The sequence below is a fragment of the Talpa occidentalis genome, unplaced genomic scaffold (genome assembly GCF_014898055.3).
Source record: "Talpa occidentalis isolate TD23 unplaced genomic scaffold, MPIMG_talOcc4v2.1 talOcc4.14, whole genome shotgun sequence".
Classification (NCBI taxonomy): Eukaryota; Metazoa; Chordata; class Mammalia; order Eulipotyphla; family Talpidae; genus Talpa; species Talpa occidentalis.
The window spans coordinates 23,968,574-23,984,075 of NW_023601433.1; positions in this window are offsets into that span (position 1 = coordinate 23,968,574).

Consider the following 15,502-nt stretch of genomic DNA (forward strand, 5'->3'; position numbering starts at 1 on the left):
TAAAAGAAAAATAAAGAAGCAACCACTAGCGTCAAGTTGTCTCAAGCTCCTCATTTCAATCCTCAGCCCTTCTCTTTTTGTGCCTACGAATCCTGCGGGTCAGGACAGGGGCACCCAACATGGGGCATGAAAAAGAGTGAAGGAACCGCTGAAGGACCAGCTGTGGTGAGCCGACAAGTAAGGTAAAGTAGCTGGGATCATGGGCAATTCAATGTCCAAGGGGCAGTTAGTTACTTCCCTGGAAGCTCTCCTAAAAGAGTTTGGGGTTCCTCTCAGTAGAAAAATCCTTAAAGGATTTGTAGAGACCCTTAGTATCACTAGTAAGTGGTTTCTGGAGGAGGATTGGGTTGATAGTGCCAAATGGAATAAGGTAAAAGGAGATATCGTCTTACATCAGCAATTATATGGTCTTGAGTCTCTTCCCGGCACTACTTTGACGGTCTGGGGAGTGGTGGGAGATGCTCTTAATGCCGGTGGCACTGCTGCCACTCAGTTAGACACTGAGGCCATCAGGACCACTAAATAATCGGAGGAAAAAGGTAGAAGTTCCATTGTGAGTTCTACATCGGTAAATCCCCCTTCCTCTACTCAAAAAATACCAACAGCCCTTCCCCTAGAATATTCTACCGATAAGTCGGGAGGAGATGAGGAGCAGAATGAGGAAGGCCTCGGTGGTTATAAGCCAGGGAAGCGTAAAAGGAGATGGAAAACACCTGGGGAGCCACCTCCTGAGCCACCTCCTAGAACACTCAACAGGGTTGATCTTCCGTTAATGGAAATAATGTGCTCTATGATGGAAAGAGTCCTGTTTTCCCAGGCCCCTAATTATGCTTACCCAGTCGTGGAAGGGACAGATCCTCAAGGGGTGCTTACTAGAGTACATGTCTCCACAGCTTTTAAAGATTTGAAGGTGTTAAAAGAGGCAGTTACTCAGTATGGTCTCCAGAGTGCTTTTACGCATAACTTATTGGATAGCTGGTTCGGCATGAATCCGGCTCCTAATGATTGGAAAGCGCTAGTCAGAGCAGTGACTTCCCCAGGGGATTATTTGGTATGAAAAGGTATATTTTTAGAGAACTGCACCCATACAGCTAAACTCAATGCTGATGCTGGATTTCCGGTTAGAAACAAATGTATGTTAGCAGGAGAAGGGCAATACAATATGATAGTAATGACTGACAAAAGGATTATGATCCGGCTGTATTTGCCCAAGTTGCAGCAGCTGGACGGTCAGCCTGGAAGGCAATAGGAGATAAAGGAGGAGCCAACATTCAATTAACAAAGGTCATTCCAGGCTCAACAGAACCATATGCGGAGTTCCTAGCAAGATTGATGACTGCAGCTGGCAGAATTCTAGGTAACACTGATGCCTCCCTACCAGTAGTTAAACAGCTTGGCTTTGAAAATGCTAAGAAGTGGTGTCAGGAAGCTATTAGACCCTGGAAATATTGGGCTAGTTTGGATGATTATGTGAGACTTTGTAAGGATATTTGTGAAGCTCAAGTTACTGGTGTGGTGATTGCTCAGGCTTTGGGTGGTCCAGTCACTGGACCACGAAACCGTGCCTGTTTCTCTTGTGGTCAGCAAGGGCATATAAAGGCCTCCTGCCCATTTTTGGGGCGGTGCAGGGCCACTACGGCACCACAAATTGCTAACCCTCAAAAGAAACCAGGAGTTCATCCACGGTGTCGAAAGGGTAGCCATTGGGCGAACGAGTGTCGGTCTAAGACAGATTATCAGGGAAATCTACTGTCCCCTCATAAGGGAGGGCAGCTGGGAAACTCGTGGGGGAGGGCACAGCCCGGCGACCGTCTCAGCCAATTATAGGGGCCATTCAGAGCAATCCCCAAATGAGGCAAATTTTTTCTCTAACCTCTTCAGCACCTCCCCAGGAAGTGGCGGATTCGATTTGAGTGTCTCCACATACACTGTTCTGACTGCTAGCATGGGATAGCAATGATGCATAGCAATGCTTACCTACAGGCCAATATGGTCCTCTCCCCGATGGAATTGTGGGGCTAATAATTGCCGCAGCTCCAGTGCCCTCAAAGGCCTTCAGGTCATCACAGGACTCGTTGAACTGATTACACTGGAGAAATTAAGATTCTTGCGTCTGTTTCTCGTGGAGTTTTCTCTATATCTCCTGGTGACAGAATAGCTCAAATTATACCATTACCAAGATTAGCCAGTGATGGAAAAGTCCACCGTGTAATAGGCTCTGCTGAAGGTTTTGTTTCTTCAGGCAACCCTCTTGTGAATTTGGCTTTGACATTAGATAAGACTCCTCAAATTGAATTGATAATTAATGGCAGATAATTTAAGGGCATTTTGGATACTGGGGCAGACACTTCCATTATATCCAAGGAGCATTGGCCTTCACAGTGGCCCAAGGCTACTGCTTACACCTCCTTGCAGGGTCTGGGAATATACCAAAATACTTCCAGGAGTACTACTGTGCTCTGCTGGAGGGACAATGAAGACCATATTGGGCAATTTCAAACTTAAGTCCTCCCTGGAATCCCCATGAACCTCTGGGGAAGAGATGTTCTGGTGGAGATGGGGGCTTCATTAGTCATGGATAGTCCAGCTGGCCAAATGATGATTAATCAGGGCTACCTGCCTGGACAAGGTTTGGGTAAACAACAGCAAGGGTCTCCCTTTTTTAATCTACAGGAAGTGATGAGGGAATTGGGGGATAAACGAGGGCTCAGTTACCCTTTTTTCTAGGGGCCGCTGTCATTAGGCCCCCACCCACGCCCATTCCTATCACCTGGAAATCTGACACACCTGTGTGGGTACCAAAGTGGCCCCTGCCAAAAGAGAAGTAAGAGGCCGGAAGAATGTTAGTGGACAAACAGCTACAGGCCGGACACATAGTCCCATCTACCTCCCCCTGGAATACGTACCCATCTTTGTTATCAAAAAGAAGTCCGGAAAATGGAGACTGTTACAGGACCTTAGGGCAGTGAATGCGACTATGGAGATTATGGGACCAGTGCAACCTGGAATTCCCTCTCCAGGTGCCATTCCACGAGATCATTATATCTTGATCTTAAGGATTGTTTTTTTCATGATTCCATTACATGATCAAGATTCCAAATGCTTTGCATTTTCTATCCCAACCATTAATGCTGCTGCCCCGCATGATAGATATCAATGGGTGTGCCTTCCTCAGGGTATGGCAAACAGTCCCACTATCTGCCAAATTTATGTCTCCAGAGCCATTGCTTCTGTTAGAGTCAAACATTCGCAGGTGCATGTATATCATTATATGGATGATTTGTTACTGGCAGCTCCTATGTCCGACCTGCTGTATGCCTGTTTCCAAGAACTGGAGAATCATTTACTGATGTCAGGTCTAAAGATTGCTCCTGAAAACTTACAAATGGCTGAGCCTTTTCAGTATTTAGGATACCATTTGAGTAAAGGCAGTTATGCTCCAGCAGTACCAAAATTGGCAGTAGCTCACCTTTGCACCTTGCATGATTTCCAATGCCTACGTGGTGATCTAGCATGGATACGCTCTTTGCTCTCTATTACATCGGGAGAGCTGAAGCCCCTTTTTGACATGTTGAAAGGAGATACAGACCCCACTTCCCCTAGAGCCATTACACAGGAGGCTCGTCAAGCGATTACTAGAGTGGAAAAGGCTCTAGCCCAGGTGAGCTTAAATAGATTGTCTGTCTCACGTCCTTTTGATGTCTTCGTATTTTGTAGTAATCTTATTCCCACAGCGCTTATATGGCAAGATGGTCCTGTTTATTGGATCCATCTTAACATCTGTCCAAAACGAGTCTTAGAGCCTTATTTTCATTCGGTTGCCAGAATTGTACAAACAGCTCTGGACTCCAGTCTACATCTTTCAGGTACTCACCCGCGAGTGGTGATTCTCCCCTATAACAAAGAACAAATTCAGTGGTTAATATGCCACGATGAAACGTGGAGTATCCTTTATTTTACCACTTCAATGCTTTTTGATTCGCATTATCCTAGCAACCCTTTATGCAAATTTTTACAAAATCATCCAGTCTGTTTCCCCAGGATCCTCGTTACTGAACCTATTGCAGGGATGCGGTCAGTGTTTACAGATGGCTCCAGTAATGGTACAACCTCTTTTGTCTCTGAAGGGGATCGGAAGGTGGTCTCGGTGCCCAGTGGTTCAGCCCAAGTCATTGAGTCGACCGCCGTCCTCTCAGCTCTCGAGACCTACTCATGAGAACCTATCAATTTGTATTCTGACAGCAAATATCTGGTACATGCTTTAAATGTTTTGGAAACTGTTGTTCATATTTCTGTTCATAGCCCCATTGCACCGCTCCTTCATCAGTTGCAAACACTGATTTGTAAGAGAATTCATCACCTTTTTGTGGGTCATATCAGAGGTCATCTCCCATTGCCCGGACCTTTAGCGGCTGGCAATGACGTGGCTGATGCTCTTACTAGGGGACATCTAATTTGTCCAGCACTTCAGAGTGCTATGGAAGAGCATGCAGTCTTGCACACCAACGCCACATCACTTAAGGGTCGTTACGGGTTGACTCGTCGTCAAGCTCGTGACATTGTTCGTGCCTGTCACAAGTGTGCACCTTTTGCTCCAGCTGCTATGCTGCCCCCAGGAGTTAACCCGTGGGGCATCCTCCCTAACCATATTTGGCAAACCGATGTGACTCATGTTCCCTCTTTTGGATGACAGAGCCTGGTCCATGTCTCCATGGACACATTCTCTGGTTTTCTTTTCGCCTCCCCACATTGCAGTGAAAAACTTCTGATGTCCGCTCACATATGCTACAACCGTTTGTGGTAATGGGCTGCCCATGTGTCATTAAGACAGATAACGGTCCTGGTTATACCAGGAAGGCTTTTGCCTCCTTTTGTGCTGTCCATCGCATTGTGTACAAAACGGGAATTCCATACAACCTGCAGGGGTAGGGTATAGTTGAACGTGCCCATGGTTCTCTGAAAACTATGCTTTTAAAACAAACGGGGAGAACACTCCCCCAGGGACCGTTTGACTACAGCTCTCTTTACCCTTAATTTTTTGACCCTAGATACCCAGGGGCGGTCAGCTGTTGATAGGCACTGGTCGCCAGACCCTCGGCAGGTCACAATGCTGCAAGCAAGATGGAAGGACCTGGTCAATAATGAGTGAAAACCACCCGCACCAGTACTAATACAGCTGCCTGGCAGCATTTGTCTTTTCCCACAGGATGCGGAAGTGCCCCGATGGGTTCTTGCTCGATTGGTTCGGTTTGTCAATATACCTGAACCTGCTAACCTTGATGACACGAGCATCCCAGATGTCAGTACGATGGGCAATTGTGCATCAGCTGCCTTTTTTGCTCCTCATTAATCATGATTCAACTTTTCCGCAAGTATTTGCCACTAATCGTACTACTGGTCTGGCTTCCAAGCCATTGGATAGTGCCCTGTTGGGCCAGGGTGAGGTGAAATTATTTAATGGCATTTAATCTGCAAACATTAGTTCTACCATTGAACAATCCGTTAGTATCCAGAATAATAGATCAGAGAGTCTGTCTACTGTTGTTTGCCTGTCCCCTCCTTCTTTTTTGTCCTCTCCAATAATGCAGGAAATGCAATTGTGTTGAACTGTCCAGTGGAGCCCTGCGCCCTCTTTGCCTGCTGGACCCGGAGTGCGGAAAGGGTGGTGATCGTTCGTCTGCTTTCTACTTTAATCATGCCCGTGGATGTTTCTGCACTTCTTTCCTTTTCCTGTTCTACCTAGGAGGAGACGTGATTTTAGCATCACTGCAGCTGTTGTCGCTGTTTCAATAGCGGTGTCCATGGCTGCGGCTGCTGCCGCCATCTCTGTCACTCAAGCTGCTGAATATGCTGACACTATAAACAATTTAGCTGTCAATGTTGCTTTTGCGTTATCAACATAGCAAGATATGAATGAACATTTATGAAATGGACTTTTGATGTTTAATCAGCAGATAGCTCTAATGTAAAAAGAGACAGACAGACTTTTGTTAACTGCTCACATGCCTTGTAACCTTCTGTACCATTTTGTTTTATTTGTGTAATTCCTGTTATGGTGAAAAATATGTCTATGGAAGTAAATAGGTTAAATAGTGTAATCAGAGGACCTTGGAACCACCAGTTCCTGAACCTGACTGCTCAATTGGTGACACAGCTCATAACTATTAACAACACTCGGGTTACCCCTGTTATGAGTGAGGGTCTCATTGCCTGGTTTAGAGGACTCCTCCAAGAGTTGCTGTTTGTGCATTTGGCATATGGTTTCTCTGTCGACTACGGAAGCAAAACAAAGAACGTGCTATTGTGATCAGGCAAGTACTTGGTGCCATGGTACTTGACCTGGATTCCCCAGTGGCATCCGGATGGGTCAACTTAGCCCTAGAGAACATGAGAGCCAAAGACGGGTAAGAGCGTAGCCCTTCCAGGCCAACCTAAGACAACGGTCTGGGCCAACATCACCAGATTACAGATGACGGGTAATGCTGGTCACGGAATATGCCAACCTAAGACAGGTCAGGTGTCTCATTTAAAAGAAAAAAGGGGGAAATGTCCAGAGGCAGTGTTGCACAACATGTGCCATCAATTAAGTTTTACTTTACCATTTTGCCTTCTGAGAAACCACAGGTTTTTCCTGTTAATCAAATGAGACTGGGAGGTATGATGGGAGGAGCTACCAGGATATAAGAGGAGAACCACGAGAAGGTAGAGGGGTTACTGCGCGAGGAGCAGAGAGAAGGTCAGGGAAGTTAGAAAGAAAGGGAAAAGATAGACAGGGAAAAGTAAGAGAAGGTAAAGAAAAAATAAGCAACCACTATCTTCAAGTTGTGTCAAGCCCCTCATTTCAATCCTCAGCCCTTTTTTTTTTCTGCCTACGAATCCCCGGGGTCGGGACAAGAAGGTTTACAATGAAGCTGCAGAAACATTGTGTCTAAAATTTTCCTCACACGATTCCAATGGTCAGTCAAATTGAGGCATCCCTGGCAGCAAAATGGCCAATTTTCTGAATATTCTAATAACTTGACAGCATTGGGCTAAATTGGAAATGATTACACTTCAAAAACTGTATGTTTGGGGAGGAGGCCACATCTTTCTAAAAGATAATGGTGTCTATTAAACACAAGAACAATTAAAGTATGTTTGAGAAGAGAAAGATTTTCCAGATTTTATCAGAAATTTATCTAATAGTTGGTATAATAAGTTTTGTAATTTCTAAAATGCCAAATTTGAAATAGTTTACAAACTCAGTAAACCACTACTTGCCATAGAATGGTGTTCAATTAGGCCATACTCTCTTGGGAAGGTCTTACTATTGTCCAGATGATTTCATTCCAAGCCAAATAATATGGAATGCTCAAATGTGTTGAATCCCTGAGCAAAATAAACACAAGATAGTCGTATTGATAACAAAGAGAGGGAGGGCGATATGTCAAAAGAATCTACAAAAGCACTAGCAGGAAAATCAGTTACATATATTCACGTCCAAGGAAGGAAAGTATTAGGACTATACTCAGCACCTGTGCCGAGAAATTTGCTGCTCCTTTTCCACTTTGTGCCTGCTCCACCCAGGAAATAGTCTTGCAGTATGGAAAGGAGGAAGGCATACTAGACAAATACTATGAGAAACACTGTCTTAAATATTCTCAGAATGCTAAAGGAGAACACTGACAGGGAACACAATATTTGAATGAAATAATAATATACATATAAAAACTTCAGAGGAACATAACAAATTCTGGAGCTGATGTGTCAATCTTACTAATGTCTCATTTGACCGAGTTAGCCAAACGCAGAGTCATTAAGGAAAGGGGCCACAGAATATCACAATTACTGACAGTCAAGATTCAATGGAGACCGTTGATGTTAAGAGTTGACCACGCTACCATGATATTGATACACAGCTTATCAATGTTTCCCCACATATTATATTCATAATCAATTCTTGCTGTTGGCGCTATTTATCCTGACTTCAGTTTCTTTCTGAATTATTCGTGTTTCAGCTTTAGAGCCCCTTCTCAAAGGCTGGTGCAACTCTTACGGTTTTAACCCAGAAAAAGAAAACTATGAGGAGTTCATAATGCCTAGGGACAGCTTATTACACAAATTGGAACAACTCTACTGCTTTAATTCCTAACAAGGAAGAAAGAAGAAAGGAAAAAGGGCTCATAAGAAGATACAACAAGATACCTCCTATCTCATTTAGCATAAAGTCATCTGAAAAAAATCCTAGAAGATCTACTTAGTACAGAATCCATTTCAGTTAATGTGTCTACCACATCTTAATTAAATAAAACTGCAGTACAGAAAGTCCAGGAGGGCCATCTGAGTAGTGAGAATAAGCAGCTACATATTAGTCATTTGGATGGTCCTTTCTTTGCTGCCACTGTTGTATTCTCACCCACTTTTGAATAACATTGGGTCTCCAATGGGTAACAAATGCAGGAATGAATAAGCCACAGTTCTTGTCTCTGAAGAGCTTATGGTCAAATGCAGGAAACAAATAATCACATTACTTACTAACACACTAATAGGAAGCCATGTCATAAATAGCTGTGGGCAATATCCCTTTTTCCCCCCACAAAACTAGCTCTAGCTAACCTGAGAGAGTGGGACTAAAAAGAAGGAGATGGGGACAGAGAATATGCAGTGCACATGTACAGTGTCCCCAGTTGAGGTTAACTGGGGAACAGAAGGAGAATGAAGCTACCTACTGATAGAGGCAAGGATAGCAGGTGACTGAGCACTCAGTTATGCTTTGTCTGCTTGATTGGATCTAGACTGCTTATGCCTAAGAAGCAGACTAGATAAAATGTTAAGTTCTAAACTATGTTCTTTAATATCCCAAATCCTTTCCTGTTCTCATACAGATGGTATTTTCTAAAGTATGGAGGATCCTTCCCTGGAAAAGTGTATTCCCATACTCAGATGAAAGTTCAGGGCGTTGTCTCAATCAAAAGGAAGAAACCTAAGAAACAAACCAACTCCGATGCCATGTCGTTTGCATGCCATAATGTCTCAGTTAATACTTGGTGTGATCTCAAGCTCTGCAGCCGATACAAAAGAGTTTCAAAAATCAAACATAGCAGGCAAACCCGTAGAACAATCGGCCTGATCTTATTTCTTAGGAATTGTAAGAAAGACACATTCCTCTGTAGGTAAATGGTTTTTCAGGCTTTTCTGCCCTTCCACTATTGGGATAGCCCTGCCTGATGGGCCCCTGCAGTTGTTACATTGCTTCAAGCTGTCTCCTTTACTTCTGTGGGCCATGGGAGGAGTATTGGGATAGCCACCAAGAGAAGCAGCAGCAGAAGAGGCAGGAGAGAAAGACCTGGGGAAAGAAGCCAGAGAAGCCCAGAGTAAAGTCTTGCTTGGGGCTTGGAGGCTTGCGGGACTCCTGGTCCCCAGCACGCTGCCTGCTGTGTACCTGTTTGCCATACTACATGTAAAGCTCAATAAAAGCCTGAGAAAGCCACGGAAGGCTCCATGCCTCTCCTATAACCATCTGCTGGATCATAGACATCCTGCTCAGTGGCCCTACCTGCCACTATACTTCTTATAGTATAAAACAAAATTGGCAGGAGAAAAATTAAATAAAGACAGTCTTTTTTGACTGACATTCTAGACTCAAACAAATATTAGTAATCTAGATGAGTAGATTAATAAAATAATCTAGAAGGAGAAGACAGGATAATATAGGATCCAGAAGTATATACTTGCTTTTCTATAAAAGTTAGTACTTAACAGTCACTGATTTGTGAACTCTTGCTGACATTCAGTAGTTGTTTTCTGAGGGGAAAAATATGCTGACGTGATGCTAAAGACATATCACAGAGATGGGCAGTGAGAGGCCCTGTGCCTGGATTGCTTCATGGTAGAGTCCTTGTAAGCACCTTTCAACATTTCCTCTTCAAATTTTAGGAAACCAAGCCATTCCCTCCATAATATGTGTGTGGCATAACGCATGGCATTCCCAAATCAGTAATTCCATCTACTGGCTAAATGTGATACAGATGCCAGTAGGTTTAAAGCATGTGAATAATAAATTCAAGAGGTGGCTGTAATTAGGACTTGAAACACAGAAGAAATAGAAAAGGAGCCCTCCTGCTAGTTTACTGTAACTTTTTTTTTTCAATTTACAGTAACTTTTAAGCAGAAAACAGGTGCCCTCTTGTGGTCTCCTTTCAACCATGACCTTATGGAAAACCAATATTCAAAAACTATTTCTCCTTTAAGAGAGTGTAAAAGATATTCCCATAAACTCTTAGAGTAGTCTTATAATCTGGAGATTTTATGAAAAATGCTTTTTCTACTTACACTAAAAACATAATTGCTATTAATGCAAAGAGATTGCAACCATGGGAAAATGCCAGGCAATTTTCCTTATAATAGGAACAGTACATCACCCGCCTTTCCAAAGCCCAGTTAAAAGCATGCTCAAAGAGTCTTTTCTTTGACTGAGTCATTCTCTTCCTAGAGAGAGGTCTGTCCATTTGACCTTGGTACCATTTCTATTCCAAGGAATTTGTCTGTTTCATCCAATGTGCATAATTTGTTGGCATGTTATTTTTCAGAGTAATTTCTTATAATTGTTTTAAATTTCAGAATGATCCATGGTAATCTTTCATTTTTGATTTTAGTCATTTGGATTGCACTGATGTCTCTATTTATCAAGTCTCTAATTTATGCATGTCCATTGTACTTTTCATTATTTTCTTCTGCTCTGGAATTTTGCAAACATATTTTGAGACTACAATCACCACACATTTTAGGATTGCCCCATAAATCAAACTCTTTGTCACTATGTGGTCACCTGTTTATCTGCAATATTTGTTATTCTTCTGAATATCCACTTTTCGTGATTGCAATCTAACTACTTCAAATTTCATAACTAGCATTTTATTAGTATTTCGATTTCTCTTCACTTTTAAAATGAAAAGTGGGGCCTCTCCAGTGGCGCAGCGGGTTGAGCCCCGCACTGTGGAGCTGTCTGCGGCCCCAGCCACCAGCGAGGCTCCCACATGGCGCAGCAGACGTCTCCTGTCTCGCCCGCTGCTCCCCTCAGCAGTGTATTTCAGTCAGTCTGCCTGTTCTGCTCCCTGCTCTGACTTGGTGAATCCTCTCACCCTCCCGCACATCTGGCCTGTACCCCAGTTTTTGAATAAAATAAACAAATCTAAAAAAAATAAGTAAATGAAATGAAAAGCCCCGGCAGGTCTTCACTCTGGGCTTCTCTAGCCTCCTTCTCCCTTTCTGTCCCGGCCTCTGCTTCTCTCCGCGGATATATCCACACCCCCGCCAGGCCACAGGAGGGAACCCCAGGACTGATAACAGTGTAGCAAATGCAGGCCCCTCAGGTGGGGGATCCTAAGGGCAGGAGTGCAGACCCGCCTGGAAACCACTTCCCCCCACTAGGCCAGTTGAAAAGACCCGGCTCTCCAGCAAAGTACCCCCCTGGCAGCCCCCCGCCGCATCCCAGCATGCACAGCGGAGGTCAAAGGTCGAGGGGCTGTGACCATTGGCACAGCCTCCCTGTGGAAGCTGCGGGGGGAGGGGACTGGGCACAACATCCCGTCACTGCTTTCTCGGTCTCCTGTTGAACAACTGGTTGGTCCTTCAGGAAATGGGTGTCCATTCCTCCAAGGCTGCACCCCAAGCGGGGTTCGAGCAAGGGGAGGCTTCAGGGGCTCAGAGGCTAGAGCAGGAGGACTGGCTCGAGCCAGAGTCTGAGAGCAGAGCAGATCCTGAGGCGGCAACTGGGCCCCAGCAGCTCCCCGCCTCAGCGGGGCAGCCAGAGCAGGTCCTGGAGTCCAGTGAGGGGCAGGAGCCCGACGAGAGCCAGGCTTCAGGGCCTTCCTCAGACCCACCCCAACAGCCATCTGAGAGAGGGGATTCACCGCTACCGGAAGCCCAGGGGCAGCAGCCACCCCCTGGGAGGCCCCGCTGCCACACCAACTGCCTGGAGCAGCCCCTCGCCCGGGGCTTCCAGAGGATGGGGCTGGCTGTGGGCTCGCACCCCTGGCTCTTCCTGCTGGCGCCCCTGGTGCTGACGGCTGTCCTGGGCACCAGGTTGACGTACCTGCCCAGGGAGACGGAAGAGAGCCTGGAGGAGAATTACACCCCTTTGGGCAGCCCGGGCAAAGCCGAGCAGCGCTTCATGCAGGCACATTTCTCCACCAATGAGTCCCACCTCTTCACCCCATTTCGGTCCAGCGCCGAGGTCAACTTTGCCTCCATCCTGGTGGTCTCCAACACTACCAATCTGCTGGATCAAGTCATCTTCTCAGAAATTGGGGCTGGGGCTGGCCAGGGCAGGCCAGGACCGCCCCAGGAAGGCGGGTCTCGACTGGTCAGAGCTCAGCAGGAAGATCGAGAAGCACCTTCTGTGGCCTCAGAGGAGCCCGGATCCCGCACCCAAGGAGAGGCGAGGTGGGCGGGGGACGCGCTCAGGGTCAGCGTCAGCAGAGCCAGGGACAGGGTCTCCCGCTCAGGGACGGAGCCGGGTCTCTGCGTCCCTTCGTGCCCGACATGCACCGAAAAAAGCCTCCCGGTTGCCCTCCCAAGAGCTGATGGCACCGGGCATCAGCGGCCCCAGGGAGAGGCGCTGCTCGCGCTGCTGGGGCTCACGAGTCCCAGCCTCTGCCACGGGCCCCGGGGTCACAGCGCGGGCGGTTCCGCAGGGACCCAGGGGCGGAGCTGGCCCCAGTGTGGCGGAGGGTGGGGGGCTGCCCCCCATGGGCTCACGTGGCCATGGCCAGGCCCACAACCCCACCACCATCATCACCCCACACACGCACACACTCACGCACACACTGCCTCGCACACGCAGGGGCGCCCCAGAGCCCAAGTTTGCTCCAAAAAGGGCCCGGGCAATCTCTGGCTCCTGGAGACACAGTGAGCCGCTGTGCGTGGGGGGCGCCTGGTCTCTGCTCGGCCCCACAGGCCGCTCGGAGGGGGCTGACTCCAGCACGTTCTGTTCGGAGGAAGCGGCGTCCAGCTCTGTGAACAGACAGCGCCGTGGGGGCCCCTGTCCCACGCAGATGTCTCAGATCTCTTCCCTCCGTCTGTCTGCCCAGAACGCCCAGTCTCAGGCACAACAGAGCGGGCGCCTCAGCCCCGGTCCCGCCCCTGTCTCAGGAGTCCCCTTCCAGAGGGCCGCCCTGAGCCCACCGCTGTTTGCTGCGGCTTTTGTAGGGTGGCGCGTGTCCTGAGGAGGAACCATTTTCTGTATAAATGCATGATAGAGGGGCCTCCCGGGTGGCGCAGGGTTAGAGAGAGCGCCATCAAGCTATCGCCAGCCACTTCCTTTTCTGAGACACCACCCGGCGAGCCGGAACATGGAGCCAGCCTTCTCCTCCTCTCCAGAGGAGTCTGGCAACTCCGTGGTGGCAGCTTGGTTTGCCACTACTGGATGACACTCGGACAAAGGGCCAGACTCCCTCTCCTCCTCTCCCGAGAAGGAGTCTGGTGTCTGCATAACGGTGGGTTGGTTTCTCTGAACTTCTTACCCAAGAATCACCAAACACTGTTGCAGATCTTGCCTCTAGTCCTGCAGTTGCTGGATTCTGGATCACTCTTTGCGCCTAGACTCTCACAGAGCTGTGAGAACCACCCGCATACAGCCCCTGCTGCCTCACAGGCACTATATTATCTAAAGTCTCTTCTATTTCGTATATGGCCTGTACCAACTGCAATAGTGTTTCATCAACTTCTGGCCATTCCTGGGAGGTGCCCGCTGGGATAGGAGGCTGGCCCTGAGTACCATCTACTTGTGGACCCCACCCCTTCATCCCTGCCCAGGTTTCCAAGGATTAATTTACCCATTTAAATTCAAGCATCCTGCTTTCTACCCAAATGAAAGGCAAACCCCAACATGGGTAGATTCATCAGTGTTTGAAGCAGTTGGGTTGTTTTCCTAGCTGTTGCCATCACCTTCCTACATTCTGCCATAATCCACAACACTCTACCCACTCCTGATACTCCAAAAATAGTCGCCCAACCCCAAAGCTTGCCCAAGAAATACACAGCACAAACCACACAGTGGCCAGCCAAAGGCGCACCCAGTGCCCACTGCCATCCCCAGGACCAAAAAAATGAAACCCATGGACCCCAAGTGGTACAGCCAGAACCAGCCTTCTCTCCTGGAGCCTGGCTGGCACCACCAGCCCGCCTGTGTTTGGGCGCCCGTCCGCAGTACCTATGGGCGTCCCTGGTACCTGGGTCAGCCCCAGCAGGGCCATGGGGGCTGGCGTCTGCTGGCTGGGGGCAGGCCGTGCCCTGGGCCAGGTGACCCCAGGCCGGCGAGGAGGGGGCCACTTGTAGTGCGGCAGCCAGTTTCCATTTGGGCCCTGCGGGGCCGCTGGCCGGGTTGGGGACACGGGCCTGCCAGCACCTGGGCTGTCCGAGGCCGAGTAGCGAGGCCGGCCATGCCAGCCTGTTGAGGCAGGGTGGGTGCCGAGCTGCCCGCCAGCTTCAAGGTCCCAGGTGCTGGGCTGTGCCAGCCGACGGCCCCGAGCTGGCACTGTGTGTGTGTGCCTGTGCGGGCCTGTTTTGTGTGTCTGTGTGAATATTTGTGTGTGCCAAGGGCAAGCGCATGTATGCGTGCGTCTTGGGGGTGGCGGGGCCCCACACAAACGACCAGGTGCACTCGGGTGGGGCCGGTGGTCAGCTGGGCTGGCAGGCAGGGGGCCCAGGCAGGAGGGGCCCGGGGCCTGAGGGAGTGGGTGGAGCCGGGGCGCACACTAGTAGCAGATGACCCGGGGTCGGACCAAAGTCCACCAGCAAAGCTCTGAAGGCCCAGGGACGATGCCTCGGCCGGCCTGCAGAGACCAAAGGCAGGAGACAGAGGTGTGAGCACACACAGAGGGGAGCCCATGACCCAGACGACAACCACGGGCTAGACGAAGTAAATGCAGCCAGCATGGAGGTGGCCTTGCTCCTGGGGGAGCCAAAGGTCCACAGGCCCCGATGGCAACAGGCCAGCACCCCCTCCCCCTTTCAACCATAACTTTATGGAAAACCAACATTCAAAATCTATTTCCCCTTTAAGAGACTGTCAAATATATTCCGATAAACTCTTGCACAGAGTAGTCTTATAATCAAGAGATTTTATGAAAATTTTTTTCTACTTAAATGAAAAAAAAAATTACTTTTAATGCAAAGTGAATGCAACCATGGGAAAATTCAGGCAACTTTCCTTATAATAAGAACTGTACATCACCCGCCTTTCCAAAACCCAGTTAAAAGCATGCTCAAAGAGGCTTTTCTTTGACTGAGTCATTCCCTTACTAGAGAGAGGTCTGTCCATTTGGCCTTGGTACCGTTGCTATTCCAAGATTTTTGTCTGTTTCATCCACTGTGCACAATTTGTTGACATGTCATTTTTCAGAGTAATTTCTTATAATTGTTTTAAATTTCAGAATGATCCATGGTAATCTTTCATTTCTGACTTTAGTCATTTGGATTGCACTGATTTTCTCTATTTATCAAGTCTCTAATTTATGCACGT